The sequence below is a fragment of the Lagenorhynchus albirostris genome, chromosome 12, assembly GCF_949774975.1.
Source record: "Lagenorhynchus albirostris chromosome 12, mLagAlb1.1, whole genome shotgun sequence".
Lineage (NCBI taxonomy): Eukaryota > Metazoa > Chordata > Mammalia > Artiodactyla > Delphinidae > Lagenorhynchus > Lagenorhynchus albirostris.
This window is the reverse complement of record NC_083106.1, coordinates 39,389,744-39,404,402: the sequence shown is the minus strand read 5'-3', so window position 1 is coordinate 39,404,402 and position 14,659 is coordinate 39,389,744. Positions and strand designations below refer to the sequence as shown.

Below are 14,659 nucleotides of genomic sequence, written 5' to 3'. Positions count from 1 at the left end.
GCATCCAAAGACAAAGGAGAAGCTGCAATGAGATGTTAAGGGGGGCTCAATCACAGTAAAATCAAATCCCATAACTGCTGGGTAGGTGACTCATAAAGTGGAGAACACTTATATGACAGAGGTCCACCCACTGGAGTGAAGGTTCTGAGCCCCAGAACAGGCTCCCCAACCTAGGGATCTGGCAATGGGAGGAGGAATTCCCAGATAATCAGACTTTGAAGGCTAGTGGGACTTGATTGCAGGACTTCGACAGCACTAGGGGAAACAGAGACTACAATTTTGAAGGGCACACACAGGGTACTGTGCGCATCGGGACCTGGGGGAAGGAGCAGTGACCCCATAGGAGACTGAGCCAGGCCTGCCTGCTGCTGTTGGAGGGTCTCCTGCAGAGGCGGGGGGTGGCTGTGGCTCACCACAGGGACAAGGACATTGGCAGCAGAAGTTCTGGGAAGTACTCCTTGGTGTGACTGCTCCCAGAGTCCACCATTAGCCCCACCAAAGAGCCTGCAGGCTCCAGTGCTGGGTCGCCTCACAAACAACCAACAGGGAGGGAACACAGCCCCACCCATCAGCAGACAAGAGGATTAAAATTTTACTGAGCTCTGCCCACCAGAGCAATACCCAGCTCTACCCACCACCAGTTCCTCCCATCAGGAAGCTTCCACAAGCCTCTGAGATAGCCTCATCCACCAGAGGGCAGACAGCAGAAGTGAGAACTACAATTCTGCAGCCTGTGGAACAAAAACCACATTCACAGAAAGATAGACAAGATGAAAAGGCAGAGGGCTATGTACCAGATGAAGGAACAAGATAAAACCCCAGAAAAACAACTAAATGAATTGGAGATAGGCAACCTTCCAGAAAAAGAATTCAGAATAATGATAGTGAAGATGTTCCAGGACCTTGGAAAAAGAAAGGAGGCAAAGATCAAGAAGATGCAAGAAATGTTTAACAAAGACCTAGAAGAATTAAAGAACAAACACCTAGAAGAATTAAAGAACAAACAAACAGTGATGAGCAATACAATAACTGAAATGAAAAATACACTAGAAGGAATCAATAGCAGAATAAATGAGGCAGAAAAACGGATAAGTGACCTGGAAGACAAAATGGTGGAATTCACTGCTGCAGAACAGAATAAAGAAAAGAGAATGAAAAGAAAAGAAGACAGCCTAAGAGACCTCTGGGACAACATTAAACACAATAACATTCATTATTATAGGGGTCCCAGAAGGAGAAGAGAGAGAGAAAAGACCAGAGAAAATATCTGAAGAGATTATAGTTGAAAATTTCCCTAACATGGGAAAGGAAATAGCCACCAGAGTCCAGGAGAAACAGAGAGTCCCAGGCAGGATAAACCCAAGGAGGACCACGCCAAGACACATTGTAATCAAACTGACAAAAATTAAAGACAAAAGAAAATTATTGAAAGCAACAAGGGAAAAACAACAAATAACATACAGGGGAACTCCCATAAGGTTAACAGCTAATTTCTGAGCAGAAACTACAAGCCAGAAGGGAGTGCTATGGAGAACAGTATGGAGGTTCCTTAAAAAACTAAAAATAGAATTACCATATGATCCAGCAATCCCACTACTGGGCATATACCCAGAGAAAAACACAATTCAAAAAGACACATGCGGGGTTTCGCTGGTGGTGCAGTGGTTGGGAGTCCACCTGCTGATGCAAGGGACGCGGGTTCGTGCCCTGGCCCGGGAGGATCCCACATGCCGTGGAGCAGCTGGGCCTGTGGGCCATGACTGCTAAGCCTGTGTGTCCAGGGCCTGTGCTCCACAGCGGGAGAGGCCACAGCAGTGAGAGACCCGCGTACCACCAAAAAAAAAAAAATAATAATAAGACACATGCATCCCAATGTTCATTGCAGCACTATTTACAATAGCCAGGTCATGGAAGCAACCTAAATGCCCATCAATGGACAAATGGATAGAGAAGATGTGGCACATATATACAATGGAATATTACTCTGCCATAAAAAGGAATGAAATTTGTTCATTTGCTGAGACGTGGATGGATCTAGAGACTGTCATACAGAGTGAAGTAAGTCAGAAAGAGAAAAACAAATATCGTATATTAACGCATGTATGTGGAACCTAGAAAAATGGTACAGATGATCCGGTTTGCAGGGCAGAAATTGAGACACATAATGTAGAGAACAAACGTATGGACACCAAGGTGGGAAAGCTGTGGGGGGGGTGAGGGGGTGATGAATTGGGAGATTGGGATTGACATGTATACACTGATGTGTATAAAATTGATGACTAATAAGAACCTGCTGTATAAAAAAAAATGTGATCAAATGTATTCTATTTTAAAGAAGCAAAAATAGACCATGTTTACTGTCTAAATTATATAATAATTTAATGATATTTAGCATCTGTTGCAGAAGTATTTATTATTGCAGATTGTATTTGCTTTATCAATGTCTTTGCTTTTGTAATTAAAATAAAATAAAGTAAAATCTGGAAAAAAAAATGGAACACTTCATGAATTTGTGTGTCATCCTTGCGCAGGGGCCATGCTAATCTTCTCTGTATCATTCCAATTTTAGTATATGTGCGGCCAAAGCGAGCACTAGACTAGGTTTTATCATTTAGTACTGTGACTTCAGGCAAGTTACTTAACTTCCCAGAATATCTGTTTGATCGTCTGTTAAATAGATATATAATGCTTACCTAATTTAAGTAGTATGAGGATTAAATGAGATAGCATATTGACATGGTAAAAAGGAAGAAGGGATTATGTTCCTGTGTTACATAGCAATCTTTCTAGATTTCATTGACATCTACTTGTCATTGTTCAATAATGCCAGGACTGTAGTGAGAGAGTCAAACACATTACCAAACCATTCAGTTATAACTAGCAGTCAACTGATGAAGCTTTTTGGGGGGTGAGAGGAAAATTTTATTTATTTTTTTCGGTAAAAATAATTTTTCTGACCATCCCGGTCTTAAAAAAAATGGATTCATGATTATTCTTCCGAGGAGCCTCTCCTTTAAATGCTCTGGTTCTAAACATTACATTAGCTCAAGATTGGTAATAGATTTTGTGTGCCCAACAAACTAAAATGCAGCTTTTTTTTTTTTAAGACACCTTTTATAGAAAAATCTTATGGGAGCAGTTCCCCTTCTAATGATGATGGAATAAGATCAAACCAGACTGAATCCTCCACAGAAAACAACCATAAAATCTGGACCTAATACAAATAGCAGCTACGTGAAGCACTGGAAAGTAAACAGAAAAAGATCGACTATAGTGGATTATACTTGTCTAGAAAAGTGGGGTCCCCATTTTTTGAAACTTTTAGCCTGAGACCAGGTGCAAATTGTGCTGAAGGCAGTGGGGACATGATGGAAAATGGCCTCTGGTAAACCAGAATACTGAAGCCAGAAAACTGTGAGAATAGGTAAACTCTGGAAGAAAAAAAAAATCACAAGAGCGTTATCAAATTCTTCCCTACCCATATCTTTGACCCATTAACCACACATGCATGAAACATAGAAAGCATCTTGGCCAGTAGTAATCGAACTGAACGGAGACTAAAGCTGCCACCCAAGAAACAAAGTTTGCATTTTCAATTTTGCCTAGATTGATAATTGAAAGAATTTATCAGACTCCACAGAGCACACAGTTGGCCCTCTCTATCTGTGGGCTCCACATCTGTGGAATCAACCAGTCATGGATTGAAAATATTCAGAAAAAAAGAAATTCCAGCAAGTTCCAAAGAGCAAAACTTGAATTTGTCTTGTACAGGCAACTAGTTGCATAGCATTTACATTGTATTTATAACTACTTACATAGCATTTTCATTGTATCAGGTATTAGAAGTAAATGTACAGATGATTTAAAGTATACCAGAGGATGTGGGTAGGTTATATGCAAATACTCTGTCATTTTATAAAAGGTAATTGAGCATCAGTGAATTTTGGTATCTGCTGGGTGTCCTGGAACCAATCTCCCGTGCATACCGAGGGATGACTGTACTCATGTAAGACTTTTATTACAGGCAGAGGATATGGTACGTCGAGAGGAAAAAAAGTTAAAAAAAAAAAAAGCACTGAGGGTGCTTGAAACCTCCAGGCACAGCTCCCCAGGGTCTGTTATGTTCACAAAATGAATATGTATTTCACCTTGGGATTGAACTGCCAATATTTCTCTGATAAATCTTGGTTTCAGGAGAGCTGCCCAAAAGTTTCTGGCAGACTCTTTTATGCTCTTCTGGGTATAAAAGCCAAGCCCAAAAGTTTAAATGGTCATGTCAGGTGTAATTCATCAATAAACAAGCTGATCTTGGGTGCCTCCGGGGAAGTTTTGAACTTAAAACAGAATATTATAAATCATTAGTTAGCTGACTGATCTTTTCTTGGCCAGGATAAGGTGCCAAACTTCCAGATGTCCCTGGAGATAAACATAGAGCTGTTCTAGTCCAGATCTAAAATAATTTTATCCTACACAAATTCCAATAAGATAATTGCCTGCTAAAACAAAAGAAATGACACACATCGGGGGAAAATAATAGAATCCAGAATCTCAACAACTTAACGTTTATAATCCCTAGGGTATAATGAAAAATTGCCTGACATATGAGAAACCAGATAAATGGAACATATTGCCAATAGAAAAGAAAACCAATTAAGAGCAACTCTGAGATGACACAAGTGTCGGTACTAGAAATTAAAGGTTTTAAAGTGGCTATTTTAACTTACCTCAATGAAGTAAAACAAAATATATTCACGATTGAATAAAAAGGTAGGAGATCTCAGCAGAGAAATAAAAATGGTAAAAGAAAGACCAAATGGAAATTTTAGAACCAAAAAATATAATATGTTAAAAAAAATCACCAATGGTTGGTCTTAGAGGAATGGAGATGACAGTAGAATGAATTTGAAGATAGATCAAAAGAAATTAGCCAATATGAAGAGGAAAAAAATAGAGAGCCTCAGAGATCTGTCAGATGATAGCAAATGGTTCTATATGCATAATGGTTCAAAAAGGATATGAGAATGGAACTATAATAGAAAAAAATTAATTGAAGATATAATGGCCAAAATTTCCCAAATCTGATGAAAGACAGAAATTTTCAGTTACAGTAGTTGCACTATTGAAAATGAAAGATAAAGAGCAAATTGTGGGGAAGCAAGAGAAAAATGACATTTTACATATAAGAGAATAATAATCCAATTAATCAGCTCACTTCTCATAAATTATGAGGCCAGAAAAGAGTGGAACATTATGCATGAAAATACTTAAAGAAAAAACTGTCAACCCCAGAATCTGTAACCAGTAAAAATATCCTTGAAAATAAAGGCAGAATAAAAATCTATAGAACCATCTTAATGCCATCTCAATCAAAATCCCAACAGTTCAATTTTCTTGTTTATCTTTTAAATACTTTGTGTGTATGTGAAAACTGAGAAGATGGTTTTAAAAAATCATATGGAAATGCAGAGCCAAGTACAGCCAAGACAATCTTGAAGAAGAACAAAGCTAGAGTACTTATATTATCATATATCAGGACCTATCATAAAAGTATAGTAATTAAGGGAACATGTTATTGGTGCAAAGATAAACAAACTGACCAATGGAACAAAATACAGAGTTCAGAAATAGACCCAGATATGTATGGTCACCTGATTCACAACAAAGATAATACTGAGAAAAGGATGATCTTTTTAATAAATGATGCTGAGTAGACTGAATTTCTATAGCAACAAAAATGTATTCTGACCCCTAATTTATACCATACACAAAATCAACTTCACAGGTATTGTAGATCTAAATGTGAAAGATAAAACAGTAAAACCTTTAGAAGGAAACATGAGAGTATCTTTTTTAAAAAAAATATTTATTTATTTATTTGGCTGTGTCAGGTCTTAGTTGTGGCACAGGGGATCTTCGTTGCCTCATGCAGGATCTTTACTTGTGGCATGTGGGATCTAGTTCCCTGGCCAGGGATGGAACCCAGGCCCCCTGCACTGGGAATGCAGGGTCACTGGACCACCAGGGGAGTTCCTAGAGAATATCTTCTTGATTTTAGTTGGAGGAGGCAAACATTTCTTTAAAAGATTCTAAAAAGTACAAACTGTAGAGAGAAAATTTGACAATTTAGACTATATTACATCTACAATTCTTTTTTTAATCAAAAAGAAACCGTTAAGCAAGTAAAAAGGCAACCCAGAGAAAGAAAAGCTATTCACAATACACTTACCTGACAAAGGACTCATAGACAGAATAAATAAAGAACTCCTACAAAATGACAGACAACTCAAAAGACCTGTACTAGAATGTTCAGAGGATTTTTATTTATAAAATCCTCAAATTGGAAATTACCCAAAAGCCCATTAACAGTAGAAAAGATAAATAAATTGTGATATAGTCATACAAGGGGATATTACACATCAATAATAATGAATGATCTATGACGACCTGCAAGAATATGAATGAAAATGAAAGAAGGCAGACACACAAATAAGTTAACACATTAGCATTATTTTAATAATCATAATAAAGTTTTTAATAATCCCCCCAAAAAAGCCAGACACACAAAATAGTACATTCTTTAAGATTCAACTTAATTATTAAAGAGAAGGAGAAAAATAGTAAAGAATTAATAGTGATTATGCTTATGGAGGAAGTATTAATGAAAGGAAGGGCCTTCAAGGAAAGCTACAGGGATGATACTGATGTAATTTTCCATTTCTTGATATGACTGCTGGTTAAACAGGTGTATCTGATTTGCAAAAGTTCTCCAAACTTTACATTCAGGATATGTTCCCTCTTCTTTAAGTATGTTATACATCAAAAAGTTCGTATAAAACAAAAGAGAGGCAGAGGGAATTATCCAAAGCAAAATTAACTATCAAGTCAGTGGCAAAAGAGGAGTTCTAACTTCTAGCCTGGAATGCAGATCCTTTCACTCAGAGGCTGGGGACAGAGCGGGGGCTGGACAAAAAGGCCATTATCAGAAGGACCATTTGGTCTGGACCTCCTATTCAGGAAGGGCCCCAAATGTGAAGTTTTTATATCACTTCCAAATAAGATTATACATATAGTTAGGAGATAAACTGACATTTTGAAGAGTATGTTCATCAAGAATCTTTAAACATTACCAGCTCATCCTACCTTATGATAAACTATTAAGCAATTATATACTGTTTTAGTAGATCCTGTAATTTATGATATGAATAGCAAAGTTATATATCTTTATGGGGGCTTATATTAAAGTTATTAACTAGTTAATTTAAATTTCAAAGTATATCAAGCATTTTATAATATGGCTTTGGCATGTCTTCATTTTTAAGGATATCGGAAGCCCCTCCAAATGAATCTGACTTATTAGAATTGCCTGTACGTAAAACCACAAAAATATTAAAGAAATAATAGGGTTTCCATAAATGTTTCTTGAACCTGAATCCAAACTTGCAGTTTTCATTGCCTAATTAAGGTCTAAAATAAAGATTGATTCTATGTCCTATCTGGTTTAGTGGTCAATTCATTAAAAATTTCTGTTAAAACTGGCTATAATTTAGAATTTAGTCGAAACACACAATATGCTATCTTTTTATGGATGAGTGTAATTGAAAAGTCTGATTCACAAACCTATAGTCTTTTCCCCCAATGGATAAACTGTTTCATAAAAAGCCAAGAAAGTTACTGAAATTCTTTATATAGAAATCCGTAAAAGGAGAATCATATCACTGAGTTATATCCATTGCCTCTATTAATGCTTTGGAATTTAAAACAAAAACAAAAAAAACTTCTATAATCTATAATAATCAAAGCTTGATTTCTTTCACTTTCCACGTTAATATTTTGAACTTTAATATTTAAAATCCATTCATACTTTATTCAAGAATGAAAATAAAAGAACTACTAAAATTATTGAGGGGAAATCAGTTATTGGAATGAATCCCATCTAATAGATTTAAAAAGTCACCTGAATCTTCCAAACACATCAAGTTTGCTGTTTTGACTGGAAATTTTATAAAACAGGATTGCCAGGAGAATACTGAAGACCAACTGTTGCTGATGCTTGTAAGATCAGAAGTTAGGTGATAACAACCTCCTGTCGGTATTTCAACATGAGTGGCCCAAGGCCAGGAAAATGACAGGGGTGCAGGGGTGGACTGAAGAGGGTCAGCGTGAAACACAAAGGAAAGCCCACTGAATATGAATCAGTCTGAACTTCACATGATGTAGGATTCAAGTTACTTATGAAGCAAATATTTAGAAAGCATTATGAAGCATTAAGAACACATATTAACTTCAAACAAAAAGCATTTAAAATAGCTATGCCATTTTTAAAGGTAGATATATAACGTCTTGAGATGGGGCCATTCAAATGTAAAATTGTTAAAATATCCCTATATGTTCTTAAGATGCTCCAATTCTTCTGGTATCTCCTTTCAACTCATGGCTTTTGCTTCCATCTCTTAACACCAGGAAGCCAGGAGCTAATTCCATTTTCCAGGGTACTAAGTTGCACTATAAAAGCAATACACAGTTTCCCTGTTTTATGATGTCTGTAATTTACTTTTAAAAACTTCAGCAAAGATGCAGTACTATAAACGTGTGTGTTGGTTGGTTGCATACAGAGTTAGTTACATGTAGAGTATGGGTACTTAATCAAGAATTCATGGCTTGGCATGGGTGGCAAACATACATCAAAAAGGCCACCTCAGAGAGGACTACAAGTGCTTCTGTATTCATGTCTTTGAAACACACCAGATATTTGCTAATTAGCATCCTGAATGTCAGATATGGATTTTTACTGATGAAATTAGTGATTTGTTAATTAGCATAATGGTTGGTAGAAACAGCCTCTCCTTGGTGAAATGAGTGGTATTCAGTTTACGTAGATTGGCTATAATCTAGAGACATTTGCATGAACAGAATTTAAGAAACTATTTACTTGACCCCCAAATGGTCATGTATCCAGTCATTGGTTGGGAGGATATCCGGTGGCTGAGTCCTTCTATTACAATCAAGTGCTGTTTCTGCAATATTGTCGCTTCTGCTTTAAAAGAACTTTTCGGGCTTCCCTGGTAGCACAGTGGTTAAGAATCTGCCTGCCAATGCAGGGGACACGGGTTCCATCCCTGGTCTGGGAAAAATCCCACATGCTGCGGAGCAACTAAGCCCGTGCGCCACAACTACTGAGCCCACGTGCCACAACTACTGAAGACCGGGCACCTAGAGCCCGTGCTCTGCAACAAGAGAAGCCACCACAATGAGAAGCCCGCACACTGCAATGAGTAGCCCCCACTCGCCGCAACCAGAGAAAGCCCACATGCAACAACGAAGACCCAATGCAGCCAAAAATAAATAAATGTATTAAAAAAAAAAAAAGAACTTTTCATGCAAGGTGGTAGTCTCAGCACCTAAAAAGAACAGAGAGTTGGGACATTGTAGAGAATACAAAGCAAGTTGTATGAAATGTTTAGAGTCTGCTTACTAATAGATGTTTACTAAATAAGTGTCTAAATGTGAAGCCAAACTTGGTCTAAAGCTTGTTTTGTTTTGAGCTGGTACTGGTGTCATGAGGGAGTAGCTTTAATACACCTCAGTCTTTTGTGATGTGCACTAATAGGTGCCAAAAAGAACTAAAGGTCAGTTCTATCAAATTTAGGTGAGTTCACAGGCCCCTTGATTCATTTCTGCTCATTCCCATAAGAATTTATATCCTCAGGCTTTTCAAACTGTCTTTGTAAGTCACGACGGTAAACTAATTTTTGTTAATTTTTCTTTTACCCTTTCCAAGAGTATACTTTCATCTCCATTTTCACCTTCTTAAAACTCCAGTGTCTTAATCCAAAGGTGGAACTTAATGATGGAAAACCTAGCCTCTACAGGGAATGAGTAGGTTGATGGTTTTGGTCTGAAAGAGCTTTGCATGTCCTTAAGCTGTACTTCACTGGGTGATAATATTCTGACTTTATATTGAGCTGACCTTGGCCTCTAGTGTTTTGTTGTAGGTGACAACATGAATCTCCAAGAATTTAAAAAGTCACCTAAAACTTCCAACAGATTGGACCTTGTTTTTATATCAGTAACCACTTTCCTGCATAACTAACAAACCCTCAGTAGCATAGTTCCTGAGACATAAATATTTGCTAAATGAATTAATGTAAATATTCACAAATGATCCAAAAAATTAACCATGCTTAATGAAAAAGGTGAACAAAGTTAAAGTATTAAATAAATGGTTTACCAGTTACTTCTTCTGATGCTGATTTTCACTCTGTACAGTAGGTGGAGCCAAAGACATATTTATCTACTGGCTGGGAGTCTTTCCCATTAAACAAAACAACACAAAAGATTCTTCCCTTGACAAATACTTTGTGTGTAGCCTCACAGAAAAATTCACTTGGAAATAGGTGTAGGCTAGAGAATAAGTTCAGATTTTACCCAGGTTGAGACAACCTTTTATCCTCAAACCCCTCTCAAGGATGACAGAATGATAAATAAATGGCAAGCAAGTTTCAGTTAAGTGAGTACTCTGGAGTTCCGAAGTAAATTGTCAGACCCCAGAAATATATCTATTGAAAAAGGAGTCTAGGGCTTCCCTGGTGGCGCAGTGATTGAGAGTCCGCCTGCCGATGTAGGGAACACGGGTTCGTGCCCCGGTCCGGGAAGACCCCGCATGCCGCGGAGCGGCTGCGCCCGTGAGCCATGGCCGCTGAGCCTGCGCGTCCGGAGCCTGTGCTCCGCAAGGGAAGAGGCCACAACAGTGAGAGGCCCGCGTACCGCAAAAAAAAAAAAAAAGAAAAAAAAAAAAAAAAAGAAAAAGGATTCTAGCACAAGTGGGTAATATATTGGGAAATCTACACTATTCCAAAGGAAATATGGTTGACCAACAGTCACTTTAAGAACTCATTTTCTGGCTGGTTTTACCAATTTGGGTAGAGTATTTGCGAATTTGCATACTTTTGGGGTTGCAAATTAACTTTTTCTCCTTCCTTACAGTCCAATAAACATTAGATAAAATGGAAATTTGGTACCTGGTTAGAATTATTCTGATGTTAATGAAAGGAAATCCATAAGACAATGCCATCTTAATCCAATACAAAATCATCCTAGACCCTCCCAGTCTTTGATATTCCTTTTATTCTTCTACAGCTGCCTTTGAATTCCCACAGAGGTATTGCAAACTTCAACTCTGATCAACTTGTTCTAATCTGAGAGTCAGCTGATAACCTCATCTACTTTATTTGAGAAGTTACTTTTAAACCTTAGCTTTCTAAAGCACATACTCTCTACTTTAAAACATTTTTTTTTCCTTTATGGTCTTCATTCACTCTTGTTTGAAAGGAGTAACTGCCCTTTTATCCAAAGTTAAGACTCCCCCAAGTACCAGGGTGATATTTTCCTTACAAATAAACCCACTTCCCTTTACCTGATTCTACCTTGCCTCTTTCTTCATTCTTTTTCTTTGCCTGTATTAAATGAGGAAATCCACTGAGGCTGTGTGAGTGCTGTCTTTTTGGCACACTGCCTACATACCATCTCAGTTATAATACCTGTACCTGTGGTTTCAAATAGCAATTCTATGAGTAAAACCCCACACCTCATAGCAATTTTAAACTGAACTCCACAGCCCATGTTTGAAACTGCCAGCCAGATATCTTCACCAAGATGTTTCAGTTCTTCATACCAAATTTTCCGAGTTGAAATCATTAAATATCTTTCAGTAAATCAGTTCCTCCTCCGGACTTCCTTTTTGTGTGTGTGTTAGTAACATTTTCCCAATCAAAACTCCAAAATCAGTTTCCATACTCCTCTCTTGTCCTCCCCATTCAATCTATCATCAAGTTCTGGTAAATCTACCTTCTTGTCCTTTCTTACTCCTAGTACCCTAGTTCAGATTCTTATAACTAACTAACTCCTCTACCATTACAATATTCTCCTTACTAATCTTCAATCTTTATCCATCAATTATTTTTTAACATCCATGCTACGCATTGAAGTGGGAGTAATCCATCAGAGTTTGTGTGAGATAAGCACTCAAAATCCTTAAAAATTAATCCATTCATCTCTTAAAATTTCAAAAATTGCTATTTTGAAACAAAGGTAAAAATAAAAAAACGCAGTTGGTTTTCATATTAAGAAATACTTCGCACGATTCTGAAAAATAGTCTACTCTTCACTGTGCCAATAATGTGTGTCTCTCAATACACAGAGCAACATGGATAAAACGGAGTCCAAGGCCTGGCTCATGGTGGCACCTAAAGAAATTCTGCAGAGGACAGAACTCTAAGTGACTGTCCCTCATCTCTCAAAGAGCAGTGTTGCCTAGCACATCAGGCCGCATCCATTTCTTCTGCATAGACAGGGCCTGGCAGTCAGAGAATATACAGTTCTGAAAAGTCAGTGTTTATATTAATGAAATGGCATTGGCATTTTTAAGAATATGAGAAAAACATTAAAAAAAGCTATCCCACAATTTTTGCAAAAGATTCCGATGGAGATAAGCTTCTAAGGTCAGATAAATGGGATACTTTTAAAAATGTATATTATTGGTCAAAATACAACTCACCAGCACTGCTACAGCATGAAGTATAATAGGAGTTGCTGCTAGACATTTGGAGAAGCTTCGAGGGGTCCATGAAAGGAAACTGTTGTCAATGTTCCAACAAGGAAGCCATTCAGCGGCCCAGGTCTTCTTGAGCACTCTTACTCATAGGATCAAATCTTGGTGGCATGATTCCAAAAGAAGAGAAGATCACATAGAATGTCTTCATCTTTTATGAAAGATTTTGTGGAAATCACTTTAGAAATAAAAGATATAGTACAGTCCATATGTTGGGAGATCTTATTATTTAATTGCTGGCTAATGCTATGACTAATCTCTTTGGCTTAGAAAATGGTTCAAGCAATTTCCATGAGTAACTTACTTTGGTATAAAGAAGTTCTGTCTTTCTCTTTCCAGTTGGTCACATAAGCAATAGACTAAAAGAAAAGGTTCCAGAATACTTAGATAACAATTTCATTTTATACACCTAACAGAATTGGAAATAAACACAATTTTTCATTTAAAAAAAACCCTGTTATAGAATAGCCAATTGCAACTTTTCTTTCTTGTAACTAATTCTGAATTAGCATTTTAGGAAATTTTTAAAAATAAAATGGATGATTTCAGTAATCATTGTACTTGATAAATCCTTTTACAAAAGTAAACCAAATATTTACGTAAATTAAATAGTTAGGACAAAACAATAAACTCATTTGAAGGAAAGGACAATGTAAATCCAAGACCAAAACAATATTTATGGATTGCTGAGCATGAAAACTTGAAAGTCAGATTATAATTTCCATTTCTTTTTTCCCCTTCTTTAACATAAAGAAAAATGTACCCTTAGAAATAACATAGCCAGCAAATAAGAGAGCAAAACTCTGTCTTAACACTACAACATTTCAAAAGGTGTTTTATTACTTACTTCAATGAATTGAAACTTAGGGAGAGGCATCTATCAGAAAATATTTGCCATCCTCTCCCTTTCTGATATCTGTACTACTAAGAAGAGGAAAGAGTATTAAGGCTGGATGAGTTTGCTTTGTTTCCAGAGAATAATGGCCAAGAGATTTCCCTGCCCAACCTCAGGAGCATCACTGAAGCCAGTTTATGGGAATTGTCCTACCACAGCCCTCTAGTATGGCATCTGGAGAGTCCTCAAAGGACCTACCCACTCTAAGATTGAGGCCCCATGACTCAGGCTATTATAAACCCTAATGCAGAGTGCTGAAGAGGGAGGACCATGGAAGTAGTGGAAAAGCACATAAAAATTATATGCAGACCTCTGTGGTCATCAGGCAGAAAACTATCCAGTGGGTTTTAGAGAGGGAGATGGTCTCAAGGAAGGTTGATAGTTTTGGGACCCACTTAATGCCAACTTAACATATGAGTATTTCATAAAAATATCCTGACATTTCACTACAAAAGAGATTTCATTTTTAGTGAGTTGGCATGAATGGGGCTGAGATATTATAAATCTTCAGTTCCCTGGAGATCTGGCAGAGGTTAGATATCAAGATTTTCACAGTCAAAATGTATTATATATTATACAGTTATAACTATTGTTACATAAAACTACATTGGTTTTGCTAAACTGCAGTAAAGAAAAAAATTCGAAGCAGTCACGGGGATGGAAGGTGGATTTGGGATGGGCATACCACCATAAAATGTTCATTTCTGACATTTCTCTCTCCCATCTCCATTTCCTCTGTTCACTCTCCCTACTTAAACTAAGAGGAAAGGAATTAGCTCATCAAATAACTCACTCACACACACCTTTAACTTCACACACCTTGGCCAATAGGCAACAAGTATGCCTTGGCTATACTCTTTTCCACCACATTAATTTACTGTAATATTACAGTAAGTAAAATTTTAGAAAAGGTAGTAATATTCTAAAATACACTGCTTTTTATCATCCCTGGACTTTTGGTGAAAAAAGCGCTAACTAAAACCCATAATTGTTTTTGTAAGGAGCAACTACAAGCAGTGGAACTCACGTCTCTAATGCTATTTCATTTCTCTAGTCAGCAGATTTAAAGTACAGCTTTATCCGGGCTGGTTACTCCTCTTTGCTTCTTCTCCCCCACCCGTCCACGTTCGCCGGCCTCCTCTCCACTCTCCTGCCCG

General features: G+C 37.4%; 1 long non-coding RNA gene and 1 other non-coding gene across 2 annotated transcripts; both read right to left on the bottom strand.

Annotated features, from left to right (window-relative positions):
• Positions 1–2,486: 2,486 nt before the first annotated feature.
• On the bottom strand, positions 2,487–2,593 carry LOC132530945 (U6 spliceosomal RNA). Its single transcript, XR_009543952.1, has one exon. It is a non-coding gene; the product is annotated as a U6 spliceosomal RNA (small nuclear RNA).
• A 3,249-nt stretch (positions 2,594–5,842) lies between these two features.
• LOC132530312 (uncharacterized) lies at positions 5,843–14,653 on the bottom strand. Its single transcript, XR_009543763.1, has 3 exons — positions 14,530–14,653; positions 12,554–12,785; positions 5,843–6,100 (listed from the first exon to the last, which is right to left on the bottom strand). It is a non-coding gene; the product is annotated as an uncharacterized LOC132530312 (long non-coding RNA).
• Positions 14,654–14,659: the final 6 nt, after the last annotated feature.